Here is a 15952-nt window from a genome sequence, read left to right on the forward strand (position 1 = left end):
TTCAGCTGCAGAGAAACAGCAGATACTCCATCCACTATGAAGCATGTTACTGCATTGCTTTATGTCCTTATGCCGCTTGGACGCTTTGTTTTGGAAGGAAGTTCCAGAAAATTCCGACGACGCGGAGCCGCACTGGGTGCACAGCTCGCGCTGCTGCGGGGTGTGAGCGCTTACTTGATGAATACTGGTGGGTTGTGTTACCAGACTCTGCTTTTACCGGTTCCTTGCAAGTTTTACAAATCACCTGTGGTTATTTCTATCAGGCTGGCGAACTATAAAACCCCGTTTTGGGACTGTTCCTCCGCCGTCCTGCTGCAACATGTTCACATGCTCTGTGTTGTGGTTGAGAGGGCGGAGCTTAGTGACGGCGTGCCGACTGTAGCAAGGAAGTAAAACTGTCTATCGAAGTTTTTATGTACCCTATTTTTTCCTATCGCGCCACACGTCTATCGATCGATATATATTGTTATTGAATTGAATTATCGCCCAGCCCTAGAGGAATGTATCCCCCCCAGGAATAAAAACATGATTGACCAGAGGGGGGGACATCACAACCAGGGGGGGGGGGATCCCCCCCAGCAAATCGCACCCAGTATATATATATACATACATGTATATATATATTTAGGGGCTTTTATTTTGAAATTCCACATCAGACGTGCATGAAATTTGTTGAGACTTATCTGGAGGCGTTCTATTGCCTAGCTGAATCAAAATGATTCGCTGAAAATGTAAGGTTTAACAGCTACATTGACAGAAACTTATAGTCCGTGGGCCTGAATCTGTAGGACGTCTCCCTTAAGAAGTTTCGTGTGAACTGTCAGGGGGCAACTTTCTTGCACTTGGATAAGTTGCTACACATAGCAGTGATATCACAGTAAATTGGGCAAAAGACTGGGGCTATTTCTGCCCTGCGATGAACTGGCGACCTGTCCAGGTTGTACCCCGCCTCTCGCCCATTGACAGCTGGAGATGGACACCGGCACCCCTCACGATCCCAGTAGTGATAAGCGCGTTAGAAATTAATGGATGGTCTGGGCTATTTCTTTTCCTTGCCGTAAAGATCTTTGCCAATTGGCGCCAGAAAATGCTATTATTGGGCTTTCTTCGTCTGGAAACAAATGTTTACAACCCATTAAGGGCGCAGCCATGATGAACTCGTTGAACTCGCTCAGCTGACAATACAGCGATCTGATTGGCTGAGCAGCAAAAATCGAATCACATGACCTCTTGGACCGGAGCGCAACAGTTTAGATTTTTTATCGGCTTTAACTTATCAATGTGCAAGTTAAAACGTGGGAACATTGGTGTTTGAGATCACTGCTATTGTAGCAACTTATCCCGGTGGAAAAAAGTTGCCCCCTGACAGTTCATATGAAAAGTCATCCTACAGATTCTGGCCCACGGCTATAGGTCAAAGTGACGACGTAGAAATTTTGGAGGGCTTTTATTTGAAATTCCACAAAATGTAGATGGACTTTGATGAGTAACATCTGGAGATCATCTGTCATCTGTAAGTTAAAGTAGTCACCTGGTAAAAAAAATTTTTGTTGTTACTGAGGCTAATGAGAGTGCCAAAAAAATATATTTCCATATTCACCAGCAGACCTGAATAATAAAAAAATATTACATAAAGCAGTAAAAATTATATCAACAAACGGAAGTCGATATATGTATCAAAAAGGTTGATACCCGTCATAATATTTAGCTTTTATTGTGAAAAGTGGCCTCAGGCTGGCTTTCGAAGTAGCGGCTGGCTTGACAGAGCCGTTTACCGAGATTGCCCGACTCAACCAACAGGTGCGCCTGCTCCACCTTCTCCACAAACAGAACTGCAGCTCCGTTCATACGGGCTGCAGACTTGATGGCACTGTGCCCAATCACCTCACCCACTGCCAAACACGGGTCCTCCACGCTGCACGGAGATCCAGCTCCCTCCTTGATAACTCCTCAGTGTCAGCGTGGAGAAGGTACCCGAAACCCCACCCACCAACATGGCAGTCAAAGATGCTGACCTTCCGCCGGGTAAAAACAAACAAAACAAAACAAGCAAAAAACACTACTATATACACACTATTTACATGCACCCAGTGAAAATAATATATATAAAAGCACTCAAACAGATTTAGCTCATGCTCTCTCTCTCTCTTCCGCTCGCTCATTCACTCACACTTCTTCCCACACGAGGTAATTAACGTTTTGACCTAAACTCCTCAACAGGTGGTGGCGGTAATGCACACAGAAAGTTTCGTCAATAAACCCAAGAAGAAGAAGAAGAAGAAGAAGAAGACGAAGAAGAGTTGCTTGATTTGTGCTTTGTTTGTAGTTGTATAGCTGCAGTTAATGTTATATGCATGATCTGCAACAAACATTGAAAGATATAAAAAGGCCGAAGGAACGAGGCTATGTTTTTTTTTAGGTGCTGTCACTTTCAGGTATGTACCCGTTGTTAAATAAGCTGATAGTGTTAATTTTAGCTAGTTAAGGCAATACCAAAAGACACACTGATTAAGGTCAGCTTTTGGGATCAGCTGGGTTTAAGATGAATTGGAGAGAATCTATTTGTGGAGCAGCTGTTTTCCATGGACATTTGTATCTGGCTGGCTTCTTTAATGTCTGATGAAAACAGTAAAAATAGATGAACTGCAAAACGTTGGTGTCTTACCCGAACGCATTGGCGGAGCTGGCCATTTGGGCGCCCCCGTCCCACACATACACACCCGCAGAAAAAGAACAACACAGTATTTATCAATGCGTTTCTCTTTATTACCAAGATAGCTTTTAAATTTAAATGTTTTGGAAACAGTGGCAACAAGTAAGAGGAGCAATTAAACTAAGGTTTTACCTATCCAATTGGTGAAAAGTAACAGACAACTAATTTTAAGTGAGATTAAAACAAGGTGGGGGAGAGTACAATGAATAAAATGCAAAAGTGGGGGAGTGGGTGTAATATAGTTTTGCTTTCCTGAGGAAGATTCATGAGCAGAAGTATATCAAAACCAAAAATCCTCAAAGTCTGCAGAACTTCTACATGTTATTTTAGATTAACAGAGTTTAACACTGCTGTTGACAGTAAATAATTTTGAATTAGGACAGATTTAAAAGGCTCAACATGGGATCGTTTCTCATGTCTTTGTTGTTTTTGCACTTATAATTAATGTTTTTTATTTGATCAAAGTTTGCTATTGCTTCAAATTTAACATGAAATGGTGCTTTATGTTTTTTTTTATCTTTAACAGTAAAAATTCCACAGGTTCTTTCCATTTTGCTCTCTCTCAGTCACTACTTAGGGACGCTGTGGCACACAGCTGCTCTGAGTGCACTGGTTAAGAGACATGGTACAGGGGCTCCATCCAAATACCCTTAATAATAGCTCCTATTTCTTGGCCTTTGGTGGGGTCAGCAGTAAGAATACTATTGTGGGGAGGAAAGGAGCTTCGGACTGCTTTGCCCATTTCGGACAGCCTTTAACTTCAATACCATTACGTGACGAAAACGTACATGGATGATGCAAGTCAAATTTGGGCCTACAGCTTTCTGAAAATTACCTACAAAGTGCATGCTCTCTTCTCTCTGGACATTTTGATTGCATGTCACACAAAGGATTGTGGGATACCTTATAGCTCCTTCCCCGTAAAGGCAAGTTTATTTATTTAGCACTTTTCAGTAACAAGAAGATTCAAAGTGCTGTACATGAACAGATAAACATTACATACATAGGAATAGACAAAAATCACAGCAAACAGGCTTAATTCTGAGACAACTGGACTGTCAATCAGTTCTTTCTGAAACCATTTCGCCACCTATTCAGGAGTCTTTGTCAATTCTGGTGGCTGGGGCTTGAGCAACTTGCAGTTTTTACCTGCTGCTGTTTTTAAGGGAATGGATGCCGTCCTCCAAGGCGCCTCCAAGGCGCAAGTCAGATGCAAATCAGTGACCCATCTGTCACTGTCCTGGGTTGTCAGAAGCTATTGCTTGGTGTGAGTACAGTACCTGGTCACCTGAATCATGACGAGACTGTAATCTCTTTGGAATGTGTTGGAGGACCGAGTTGTAAATACTGGGGAGTTGGAAACGCAATCCTCCCCTCTGTTTAGTGATGGCTTTTCTTTTTTGACCAAAATGGCTTTTTTCACCCTCTTTCAAATTCTCTGTTCTCCCTGTCCAAAATCTGGACATCATGGTGGTTTAAAAGAGGGATCAAAGAAGCCATCATTTCAGTCTGAGTGCTATTAGTGGACATATCCGTCACAGAGTTGAGGCAACCTTTACATGCCCTTCACATATTCACAGAGTGGAGCTGTCTCCTTGACTTTTAAAGGAACGGGAAAAGCAAACACCTCAAACATAAAACAAAATAGGGTTCCAACTACAGTGCAGACTAGGTCCAAAAAGTATGTAAGCATGTGTGTTGATCACGCATAAAAATTAAGCCGCTTTCTATTTATCAACTCACAGATTTGTTTGGTGTCACTACAGGCACTTGGTCCCTACATGCAGTGCGCGGTGCACGTGGGCGGAGTGCCGGCACTGTCCAAACATAAAGGCGTATTGCTATTATATTTATCTGAGTTCTCTTCGAAACGCCCACCTGAAGTGTAGCTGAGACAACCATGACCCAACTCATGTAGATCAATCTTTGAAGTTATATCTGTTTCTGGTGTAATTTGTTGCACTGAAGTTAGCATCTGATCACTAGCTGCCGATTCTGCTGCATTGCCCAGTATGGCAATTTTAGGGATTTTATGGGAAAAAAAATGACATTAGGAGTCCATGTTCAAAATGACATTACATAGTAGTCGGCGTTCCACCAACCCTACTCTGTTTAGCTCGTCCATTTCCACTATTCTCTACTCAGTTTATCTGTGCATGGTTTGTATTTCCACCTGCCTAGAAAGAAGGAAGGAAATGCCTCCTGGGGTGGCTTTAGCTTCCATGCCCTGTTTGCAAACATTGACAACTTTTTAAAAATCTGCGACAAATGGTAATAAAACATACATCATTATACTGCGTTTCCCATTGGTTGGGAATTTACTTGCGGTGGTGGGCAGTACAGAGTGGCTTTGAATGGTACAGTGCTAGATGAGCAGGTTCAGGTAGTTAGGGTGAGAGGGTTAGACTGTTTTGAATCTACCGCAGCAATTCATACCGATGATATCTAATGGTTATTATTGGGTTTATTTCAGTGCTCATTCATCACTAAGATTAAGTTAAAAGTTGATAATAAAGTGAAGCTATATAATGGGATAGTTTTTTGATAACTTTAATGTCTGATGAGAGCGCTGGAGTTTAATTGGGAATGAATAATTAGCTCGCTTTTAATATTGATGCTGGAAATATTGCCTAATTAAATGGAACAAGAAGGACTCTAAACATGTTAATATGCTCTCCTTTTTTACACTTGGCTATAGTTTTAATTCTTAATTAACGTTAAGTGCTTTCGGTTTCGACCAGATTATTTAAAAAACATTTTTTGTAAAAAATCTGCTTTTATAGAAATATTAAAAGTAAACTAAGTCCGTTAAATTTAAAATGAATATTTTGTTGGAGGATCATTTATAAAGCTAATAAACCAGAGAGTGACAAGAGGCAACAAAGAGGCATTCAAAGGTATGTAGACAAGAACAGGTGAGTCCGAATATTTTTTACAAGCAACATTTTACAACAGCAAAATAATAAGTAAATAAACCTGTGTTGCGGTAAAGAGAAAGGTGTTTCGGAAATGAGTGTCAAAATTTCGGTAATGAGATTCCTACTTAATTCACCATAACACTTTACACAACAAACACAGAGTGTGAATGCTGGGAATATATAACAAATTCTTGAGATTTACCTTTAGAGTTTTGTATAGAGAAGTAAATGTGGCATTTTCTGTTGAAAATTATTCTCAGAAAGAATTAAAATATCCCATTTTGAACTGTGTATTTTAATAAAACACATTCCAGCATACTGCGCCTCAGTACCTCAGACATAAATTCATTAAAAATATAAGCATAAATGTAGAAATAAATGGAAAAGGAATGTTTTTAAATACAATATAATCAATACATCTCATTACACAACTGTGAAACACTAAATTCATGAAAACAATACACATCAATGTAGATATAAATCGAAATGGAATGTTTACATACAAAATGATCATTACAACATCTCATTGTGCTCATCTCATCTCATACATCACAATATGCATCAGGTGCACAGCTTGTGTTTAGCCCAAATTTCAGGCAAAACACAAAAATGCCTCGCAGAGGAAGTGACTGGCAGAGGCTCGGGAATTTGGTCTTTGATGTTGTGGCGGTAGTACCACACCTTTTCCCCAGAAAACTTAATTGATGGCACATAAAATCGGTTTTCCCCAGCGCATAGTGTCCACCTCATACTGGTCATCTGCAATCTATATTTTAGAAAAAATAATTTTAAGAGAGTGCCATCAACTTGCCTCTCCAGCACTCATTTTAAACTTGGCGACTAAACAAGCCTGACAATGTAGTTTCACCTGAAAGTAATGCCTTGAAATATTTTTTTACCTGTGTAACTACACCGGGGAACAGATCTGCAACGTATTCCACAAGGACCCACTGGCCAACCTCTATGGAAGCCTCTGGTGGCTTTGTGGAAACGTCGTCTTCCTCCGCAAATGCATGGCGTGATGGAGAGAAGCACTCACAATTTTTCTGACAGAAACATGACACTTCCCTTGTGTGAACTACCCCAGGAGTGGTGGACATCAGCTGTTGTATAGATTAACAAAAACAGTTTTAGTAATTTATCTACTGATTTACTAATTTATGGAAATGTGATTAGGATGGCAACATAATGATATCTTGAATGTACTAACTTACACTATGTGGCTAGTGTGACTTATGTGAGCACTTAAATATATTAATTTTGACCTACTTGGTGGATTTTCATTGTCCCTGGGACTGGCTTAAGGTGTGGAGGAAGCAATTCACCCCTCTCTTTAATTTTGTCCTCAGACACCTGTCAGTCACAGTGAACTTCATTATCAGTTTCTTAAGTCACAGGCATTTCACAGAAGATTGAAATGGTGTTCAACCAAACAATCTACAATGTGCAATATAGCCTAGAACATAGTTACACACACACACCTGGAATAGAGTTACCGAGGTCTTCAGGGTCAGCTGCTGAAACAGAGTATCTGCATCTGGGATGCTTTGGCCGTATGCCACTATTCGGTCTGCCAGGTTTTTTAAGGCTGCCCCCATGCCATCTGGGGCTCCTTTACCATGAGACGCCTCTGTGAAGTTCCATGTCACGTATTTAAATCCATGGAGGAATGGTACAGTGGAGGCCAAGAAGAATGAATTTCTGTTTCTGTATTGGGATGTTGGGCCATCAGAAACAAAATGTATGTTGCATACATTGGGGTGTTGTTGGCGGATGTACCTCAAAACAGGTTCCATGTAGGCCCATGTTGCTGTTGCATTGTGCTGGAGGCTGGCAGACAATGATGCAAAGGCTTCCACCCTGCCTTTACTGTTGTAGAACACACCAGTGTGGAGGGTTACCTGCTGGTTCCCACCTCCGAAATGGGTATCCTTCACTTCCCGCGCATACTTGCAGCTCCAATTTTCGCTGTAATTGATATGGACCATCACATCATCATCATGGATGCTATCCTTCATCGTCTTGAGAGCGGAAAACTGGTGCCTGATGTTGAAGATATGTGCGGCAAAGTTGGGGAGCTGTTTCATGGTAAGAGCTACCAACCTCTCAATGGAAGTACTTCGGGTTTCAAGTGCGGTATTCTTCACTTCTTTCTCCCTGGTTGCAGCTTTCCTAGTCCTCTCCACTGTGATAGACCTTGTCACCCACTCCTGCCAGGTGATTATGTTGCCCTTGTTCTCCACATCAAGTGCTGTTGGAATCACTCTGTCTTTGCAGGCCTCACAAAGATTGTACATACAGTCAATGTTGTTGGTGTTGCACACAACTGACTGTACGACATCACCTGCTCATGATGATTCCAAAACTCCAAGCTGGTGTAACTTTTTTATTTTGAAATGGAAATTTTCATGCAGCTTGCATGCACATGTATCCCTGTCAGCAACTTTTGGCCTGACAATCCGGTCTAAGCTTAAAGAAATGTGCATTAGACACATTTTGATGCAGGTTTTTACCACAAAACTTCTTGTGCAGGTTAGCCATTGTGTCACACAAGTGCCTTTTCCTATGGATCACTCCTCTCCGCCGGATCTCCCCAGATTTTCCGTTGACCACAGTAGATACATCATCCCTATGGAGGAAAGAATGTACCATTTTCAACAGGCCTTTCCTCTTGTTGAGCGAAATGCCACCTTTCTGCTGCCTGACTTTTTTTTTTTTTTTTTTGTGGTCGTGGCAATCTGCTTGGTCACAGTCACCCTTTGTGCTTGAACTCTCCTAAATTTCTTGTTGAGATTCTGCATTTCTTTTCTGTTTTTTTTTCAATTCCTCTTCTGCCTGTCTCAGTTTGGTCCTCAATCTGTTGATAACTTTTGATTTCTTTCTGATTGTGCTTCCCTTTGGGGTTGATGACTGCAGTGGTGGTGTTGGTACATCGTCTTGTATTGATACGTGATCCTCAGGTGTTGGCTTATTTACTTCAGCTATTGCTGAAGAATCACTTAATTCACTCACAGAAGAATCTGGAGTGAGATTGAGAACACATTGGGTTTGATTTTTGTTCTTGTAGCTTTGCGCTGAATATTGTCTCCACTTGAGTTTTTTTTTCTCATGCTCTCTTTTCGTAAGGTCCTTGACAGTCTTCACTTTACCACTCTCCTTACGTTTGTGATACCTGAAAGAAGAACCCAAGATTTGTGTTACTGAACAGTCATTACACAAATGAAAGTTATGTGCACAACCATTGTTATTTATATTTGGACTTCATTGTGTTTCCATGTGTGAGCGCATGGGTGTGTGTGTGTGTGTGTGTGTCCCTATTATCTCCCTGTCACCCCGAACCTCTCTCTGTCCGTCTGTACTCCTCAAGTAGCTCAGGATTGCTGTAGATTTTCTCTCTGAACTTAGCCAGCCTAGCCTTTGCGGATGCCTTTTTATTCAGAACAGATTCCTGTCTGTTAGGAAATGAAATGACATAGCATATTACAGTTGATTTTAAAATGTAAAAGGTAAAAATATTACTTTACTATTTACAAAGAGAGCTTATATGGATAGCCATATCATAGAATTGTTACATTGAACCACACATTCTATTATGCAATGTATATTAAACTTATCTCAAAATGACATGATACAATGCAATGACATGAAATTATGAAAATTCATATAATAAACGGATTTATATAGCAGGTCAGTGCTCAATTACAAAGGACCACAGCGGCACCCATATAATTTCCAAATACGATTAAAAAAAAAAACTGTTAAGTATTGATGATATATACGTGTGTAAATAAATAAATATTTTATATATAAATAAATGCATAAATAAACTATGACTGATACTATAATATACAATATACTATATACTATATGTTAGGATATTTTTCTGGGATGAACCCGGACACAGCACGCACACACAGTCAGTTCTTATGAGTGAGTTTATTTGAATGGTGTGGAAGATGGATGACGAGACCAGAGTCTTTCAACAGACGGAGGTGTAGGGTGTAGAAGCTGGCCGGCAGGAGGCGTGTGGAGAGACTGACCGGGAGGAACTCTGGAGCCGTGGACTTGAGAGCAGAACCTCTGAGCCGAACACTGGAGAGCAGAGCATCCGAGCCGAGCACTGGAGAGCAAAACATCTGAGCCGAGCACTGGAGAGCAGAACGTCTGAACCGTGCAGTGGAGAGCAGAACGTCTGAACCGTGCAGTGGAGAGCAGAACGTCAGAGCCGTGCACTGGAGAGCTGAACGTCAGAGCCGTGCACTGGAGAACAGAACGTCTGAGCCGTGCACTGGAGAACAGAACGTCTGAGCCGTGCACTGGAGAACAGAACGTCTGAGCCGTGCACTGGAGAGCAGAACGTCAGAGCCGTGCACTGGAGAGCAGAACGTCAGAGCCGTGCACTGGAGAGCAGAACGTCTGAGCCGTGCACTGGAGAGCAGAACGTCTGAGCCGTGCACTGGAGAGCAGAACGTCTGAGCCGTGCACTGGAGAGCAGAACGTCTGAGCCGTGCACTGGAGAGCAGAACGTCTGAGCCGTGCACTGGAGAGCAGAACGTCTGAGCCGTGCAGTGGAAAGCTGAACATCAGAGCCGTGCACTGGAGAGCAGAACGTCTGAGCCGAGCGCCGGAGAGCTGAACGTCTGCGCCGTGTTCTGGAGAAAAACAAACTGACGGAAAGTCTATGGGCTGACTGTAACAAAAACCAGGTTGAAAGGAGTCTTCAGGCTGACGGTAACAAAACGGAGCTGACAAGAATACTGGCAGAGACTGAGCGGGAGTGAACGCTATGGACCGGCGACGGGAACAGAAAGAGGTGAGTCTTATAAAGCGGTGGAAACAGGTGATGGCAGATCAGGTTAATTGCTGCCTGACAGGTGACGGGGAGTTAAGGCTAATTAGTGTCTGGAGCAGAGCGAGGGAGGGCTGAGTGAATTGCACACTAAAGGCAGACAAAAACCAAAACCATGACACTATACTATATATCAAGTAAATTAATAAATAAATAATAAGTAAATAAATAACGAGTAATTATATAAATAATAATAAATAATATAAATAAATAATAAATATAAGTTCATATCACTTAAAACATTCATTTCTCATTACCGCAACAGTGAATCTCTCCACCGCAACAGGCTTTTAATTGTTGCGGTGTATGAGAAAGCTGTTGCAGAGCCTGAGTGACCTTGACCTTCTGGGGCCTCTCTGGGCCCACCATGATGCTAGGCTAAACTTTTGCTAGCTTTTTGTATTTAGACTTTAAAAACCTTAAAAAGTCCCAAAACAAAATAAAATTTTCCATTTTTTTTAAACATTAAAAACTTGCTGTTTCGGTAATGAGAAACGAGAAGTTGTGTATGCTCGCTGACAACCAAGTTTTTAACATTTATCTGGAGAGATATAAAACGAGGTGCTTACCCACTGAGCTATATAATACACTGGAGTGCTGATTTTGCCGAAAAACTGAAGTCACCTGCCGCCATCTTGCTACTCCCTACTCTCACACAATCCCATAGGATTTGCTTGCAATAACTAGCAGTTTTCTGGCTGTGTGAAAACGTTTCACAGGTAATTCTACAGTGAGTGGATGTACTAACACTATCAACTACTAGGAAATTAGGTGCTGAAATATTTTACATGTTATTCATATTAAATATATATATGTGTATATATAAGTGTGTATATGTATATATGTGTGTGTATATATATATATGTATGTATGTATGTATATATAAAAATAAATAAAATGCAAAATATTTCAGCACATGACTTTCTCATTACTTGATAGTTTTAGAACATAACATAAAAGTATATGGCATTTGACATTTTAAAAGTTTTAAGCCCCCCCCTGAAGATGAGAAAATCCTCGTTATTTGATGCTATAGCGCACATATTCCCTAGTTACTGGGGGAAAATAGGGAGTACCCATATGGCGGCTGGTGACTTCAAAGCGACTCGTTCTAACAGCGGGCGATTAGCACTCCAGTGTATAATATAGCTCAGTGTAAGTAGTCTTAGGTCTTTGGTTTCCAAATATGTTTAACCCTTTAAAGCCTGACCCATCAAGAAATAGTCAGACAATTCTAATTTTTTAGAATGTTTATGTTTGTTAAGCCTGAAAACAAAATCCAATTTTTTTTTTTGCCATATCCTTATTTTTATATTATTTTTGTATCACATTTGATACGGTAGGCTTTTGTTAGAACTATTGGCTCACAACAATATAACTTATATATATATAAAAAAACAAATCTTGCCCATAACATCTAGAAACTAAAGAACATTTCAGGCAGTTTTTTCTTTGGTTCTTTTTAACCTACAACTCTTTACAGCCATTTATTTTGCATGAGGACTGGAAGTCCAGTCATCATCATCCTCATCATCTTCTGCTAGCTGCTTTATGTCACTTTAATTGCCATCCAATATCATGTTGATGACATTTTCCCAGTAGTTTCTTTTTCTCTCTTCTTCCTCAATTCTTTTGACATCTAAAATTACATAAACTGCTGCTCAAAACCCAAAGAGTATGGTTTTAGAATTATTGTCATGGTGAAAGAATCCAAAATGTATTGAAATGGCATTTAATAATAACTATTGATTAAAAAATTGTATGTGGCTGAATTGAGGCAGGAAGGACATACATTACGTTACAAAAATGTTGCATGACTGTTCAGTGATAACGTAACTTATATACCTGCTGTATCAAATATGATACACAAATTTTAAAACGGTTTAACTGTGATATAAATAATTTTTCTGGGTAATTGGGCAATGTCTCAAAACATAAAGCATTAATCTAAAAAACTGAATAAGAATGTTTTGGTTATTGTTACCTTAACCCCCCTAAAACTGGAAAAAACTTTCCTGCAAATCGCATGCGACCCAGCTCACGTGAACAGACATTTTGAAAAGGGAAAAAAAAGCCGTTCCACTGCCTGCAGTGCAACGATAATCCAGTAGGGTGCAGAATACATGTATCAAATTATATCCAACAGGTTGTTGAGGTAAATATTGCTCACGTTCAAAGAAAAGAGTCCCTAGAAACCTATGTAGCAAATATGATACAAATGGCGATAAAGGGTTAAGTTGAACAGATATACAAATCATGCTTGAAAGCTGACAAACTTATTCTTGTTCAATTCATTTAAATTCTTATTTATATAGTGCCAAATCATGAAACGTGTACTCTAAAGGCAGTTTACAATGTCAAAATCAATCAGATTATACAGATTAAGTCAGATTATACAGATTGGTCAAAAAAGATTCTATATAAGGGAACCAGTTGATTGCATCAAAGACTTGACAAGCAGCATTCTCTCCTGAAAAAGCGTAGAGCCACAGAGAGAGTCGTCTGCATTGTCCATGGCTTTGCAGCAATCCCTCATACTGAGCAAACATGAAGTGACAGCAGAAAGAAAAACTCCCCTTTAACGTGAAGGAAAAACCTCCAGCAGAACCGGGCTCAGTATGAACGGTCATCTGCCTTGACCGACTGGGGGTTACAAAAGACAGAGAAGAGACACAACGCAGCTTTGTAGAGCATTGAGCTTGAGCCTCAGATGTTCTGAGTTCAACTCCCACAGACTGCAACTCTGGGTCCCTGAGCAAGACCCTTAACCCCTGATTGCTCCCCAGGTGCCGCACAGTGGCAGCCCACTGCTCCCCAAGGGGATGGGTTAAGATACAGAAGCGAATTTCTCCATTGTGAGATCAATAAAGTTCAATAAAGTTTAATTATTATTATAACTATAGAGGTAGCTCAGGGTAACATGAGCTACTCTAACTATAAGCTTTGTCAAAAAGGAAAGTTTTAAGCTTAGTCCTAAAAGTAGACAGGGTGTCTGCATTACGGACCAAAACTGGGAGTTGGTTCTACAGGAGAGGAGCCTGATAGCTAAACGATCTGCCTCCCATTCTACTTTTAGAGTCTGAGAGCAAAGTGCTCTGTTTTTTTTTTTTTTTTTTTTTTTTTTTTTTTTTTTTTTTTCCCCCAGTGTCCTGTCTACCAATGTGGCAATAACAATTGATATCTTAATGCCAAATAGAGCTCGACAGATCAGAAACAGCTTTCGCCATAATGCTTCGCTTGATTTGTGCGTGTAAATAGCTTTATTGTGATTCCTGCAGGGAGAATTTCAAATTATATGGACACTACAATGGGAAAGTAGGAGAGTAAAAGAAAAACAAGAAGAGAAAAAAAAAGAAAGAGGTGAAAGAAAGAAGAGACAAAAGGAAGAGAGTGATAAAACGTTCTCCGTCTGCTCCATCACCTGGAAAGAGAGATGCAAAAAGAACAGCACAACCAACAGACATAAAGCAACAGATACAATCGTGTAACACCTTGATACCATTGCTAAATCATATGTATTATTATTTAAGCTGACATGTGTAATGTGATACCTAAAAAAGAAAGTAAAAGAAAGTAAATAAATAAATTATAGCCTTTCTGTATATAAGTGAACATTTAATACCTGGGACCCAGCACCTGTGGGAGTTTGTGAGAGAGCACTAGTTTAGGTGAAAATTTATCCAGAAGGAAATAGTTCGATAGTGATTGTGGAGAACCGAAGACCCACCTTCCCCGAGCACAGAGGCAGGAGTCCCAAAGGGGCCCCCAAAGCAGTGCGGCCGAGAGGGGCCTTCACAGGAAATCTGCAACCCCCCCCCCCCCCGAGGAAAGAGGAGAGACAACCCCCGAGGAAATCCCCCAGCCACCGCAATGCCGACGCCCCCAAGAGCCGCGGGGACGAGCCCGTGGGCTCCGCCGGCAGCCGGCCGCGCTGAAGTGGTCCTGGCCATGGGCCCTGGGGGCCAGAGGCCCCAGGGGCGCCCCGCCCCCGCGGCAGGGGCCCCGGCCGCCCCCCGGGGGGCCAGGCCCCGTGAAGCCACCGCCGGGAATGGGCCGGCGCCCACCCGGGAACCCGCCCCAAACCCGAGGACCGTCAACGCGCCAGAGGGCCAAGGCGCCCGCCAACGCAGCGGAGGAGGGCAGGACGTGGGGGGATGGGCTCCGCACCTATCGGACACTTGAGATGATCTTGGGAGAGGGAGCGGACCGGACCCGAACCTGGGGGAAAAAAAAAAAAAACTCATTCACACCATCCCTCCCTTGTGCCCCACTCGCCACACACAGACACAAAAAAAAAGGGACGCTGTACACACATTCCCACATAGCATTCACATCCAAAAATCCCAAGTGGGGGGGTCACCACAATTCAACAATACGACTGCCTGTGCCTGACCCCCGGCCCCGCCCCCGGACCAGGTGCCCCCCGGACCAGGCCCCCCAAAGAGGGGGGGCCGACACGATCCATACGGGCCACCCGACCAGAGGCCCCCCCCCCACCCACTATATACCTAATAAACCCCCTCCCACCCCGACCTTACCCTAGCCACCCCTGCCCCCCATCCCTTCCTGAGGAGAGCAGAGGCGTCAGCCCCTTTCCTCAAAATTACCAAGCAAGCAAACTGATGGGGAAGGTGTAATTTCACAGCTCAAGCACTTTGATAAGTCCTTACATATCTGTGTCCAGAACCTCTGGACTGGTGTGCATAACCATAATGCATGAATATAATTATCAGGATGATTGCCTATGCAGTGTGGACAGATATTAGATTGTGCCAGACCCATCTTGAATAATCTTTGTCGTGTGTAGTGTACTCTGTGAAGGATTTTGTATTGTATTAGCTGTAAGTTGGTGTTTCTAGTCAATTTGAAAGTTCTTAGACATATCTGAGCCCAGAAGTTTTGTTCAAAGCTGACTGATAGATCCTCTTCCCATTTCATAATAGGAAGAGATATTGAATCATCTATTTTAGTCAGTGTCCTGTATGATTTAGACAGTAGTTTGGGGGGGGGTTAAATCTAGGAACTCTAATATATTACTTGGAATTTGTAAACCACCTTTAATATGCTTAAATTTTTTTCTAATTATAGATTTAAGTTGTTCATATTCCAAAAATTTATTTTTACTAATGCCATATTGCATATTTAGTTTGGAAAAATTGATGAACTCGGTTCCATCAAGTAAATGTTCCAGATATTCAATACCTTTATTTTTCCAGTATGTAAAGTTTATCATATTATTATTTTGTAGGATGTCAGGGTTGTTCCAGATGGGTGTACGACTGCATGGGATAAGTGACGACTTTGTCATTTTAAGAAACTCCCACCATGCTGTCAGAGTAGAGCTGATATTGATATTTTTAAAGCATGTATGCCGTTTTATATTTGAGCTAATAAACGGCAAATCTGAAATCATGATATTATTGCATATTTTCTGTTCTATATCTATCCAGGTCTCGTCTAAAGGGTTATGCT

The 15952-nt window shown here is 41.6% G+C and overlaps 1 protein-coding gene and 1 long non-coding RNA gene across 3 annotated transcripts in view; one reads left to right on the top strand and one right to left on the bottom strand.

The window, feature by feature from the left end:
- The first annotated feature begins 2249 nt into the window (after positions 1-2249).
- tcaim (T cell activation inhibitor, mitochondrial) overlaps positions 2250-15952 on the top strand; it is an 82086-nt gene continuing 68383 nt past the window's right edge. Inside the window, exon 1 of one of the 2 annotated variants that reach the window (XM_036133357.1) lies at positions 2250-2435. The gene's annotated coding sequence lies outside the window, so the exon portion shown is untranslated. The remainder of the gene's footprint in view (positions 2436-15952) is intronic. The other variant, XM_036133360.1, reaches the window with a different exon arrangement.
- LOC118561338 lies at positions 8338-9704 on the bottom strand. The gene is made up of 3 exons (XR_004929969.1): positions 9672-9704; positions 8971-9083; positions 8338-8803 (listed from the first exon to the last, which is right to left on the bottom strand). It is a non-coding gene; the product is annotated as an uncharacterized LOC118561338 (long non-coding RNA).

The sequence above is a fragment of the Fundulus heteroclitus genome, unplaced genomic scaffold, assembly GCF_011125445.2.
Source record: "Fundulus heteroclitus isolate FHET01 unplaced genomic scaffold, MU-UCD_Fhet_4.1 scaffold_61, whole genome shotgun sequence".
Lineage (NCBI taxonomy): Eukaryota > Metazoa > Chordata > Actinopteri > Cyprinodontiformes > Fundulidae > Fundulus > Fundulus heteroclitus.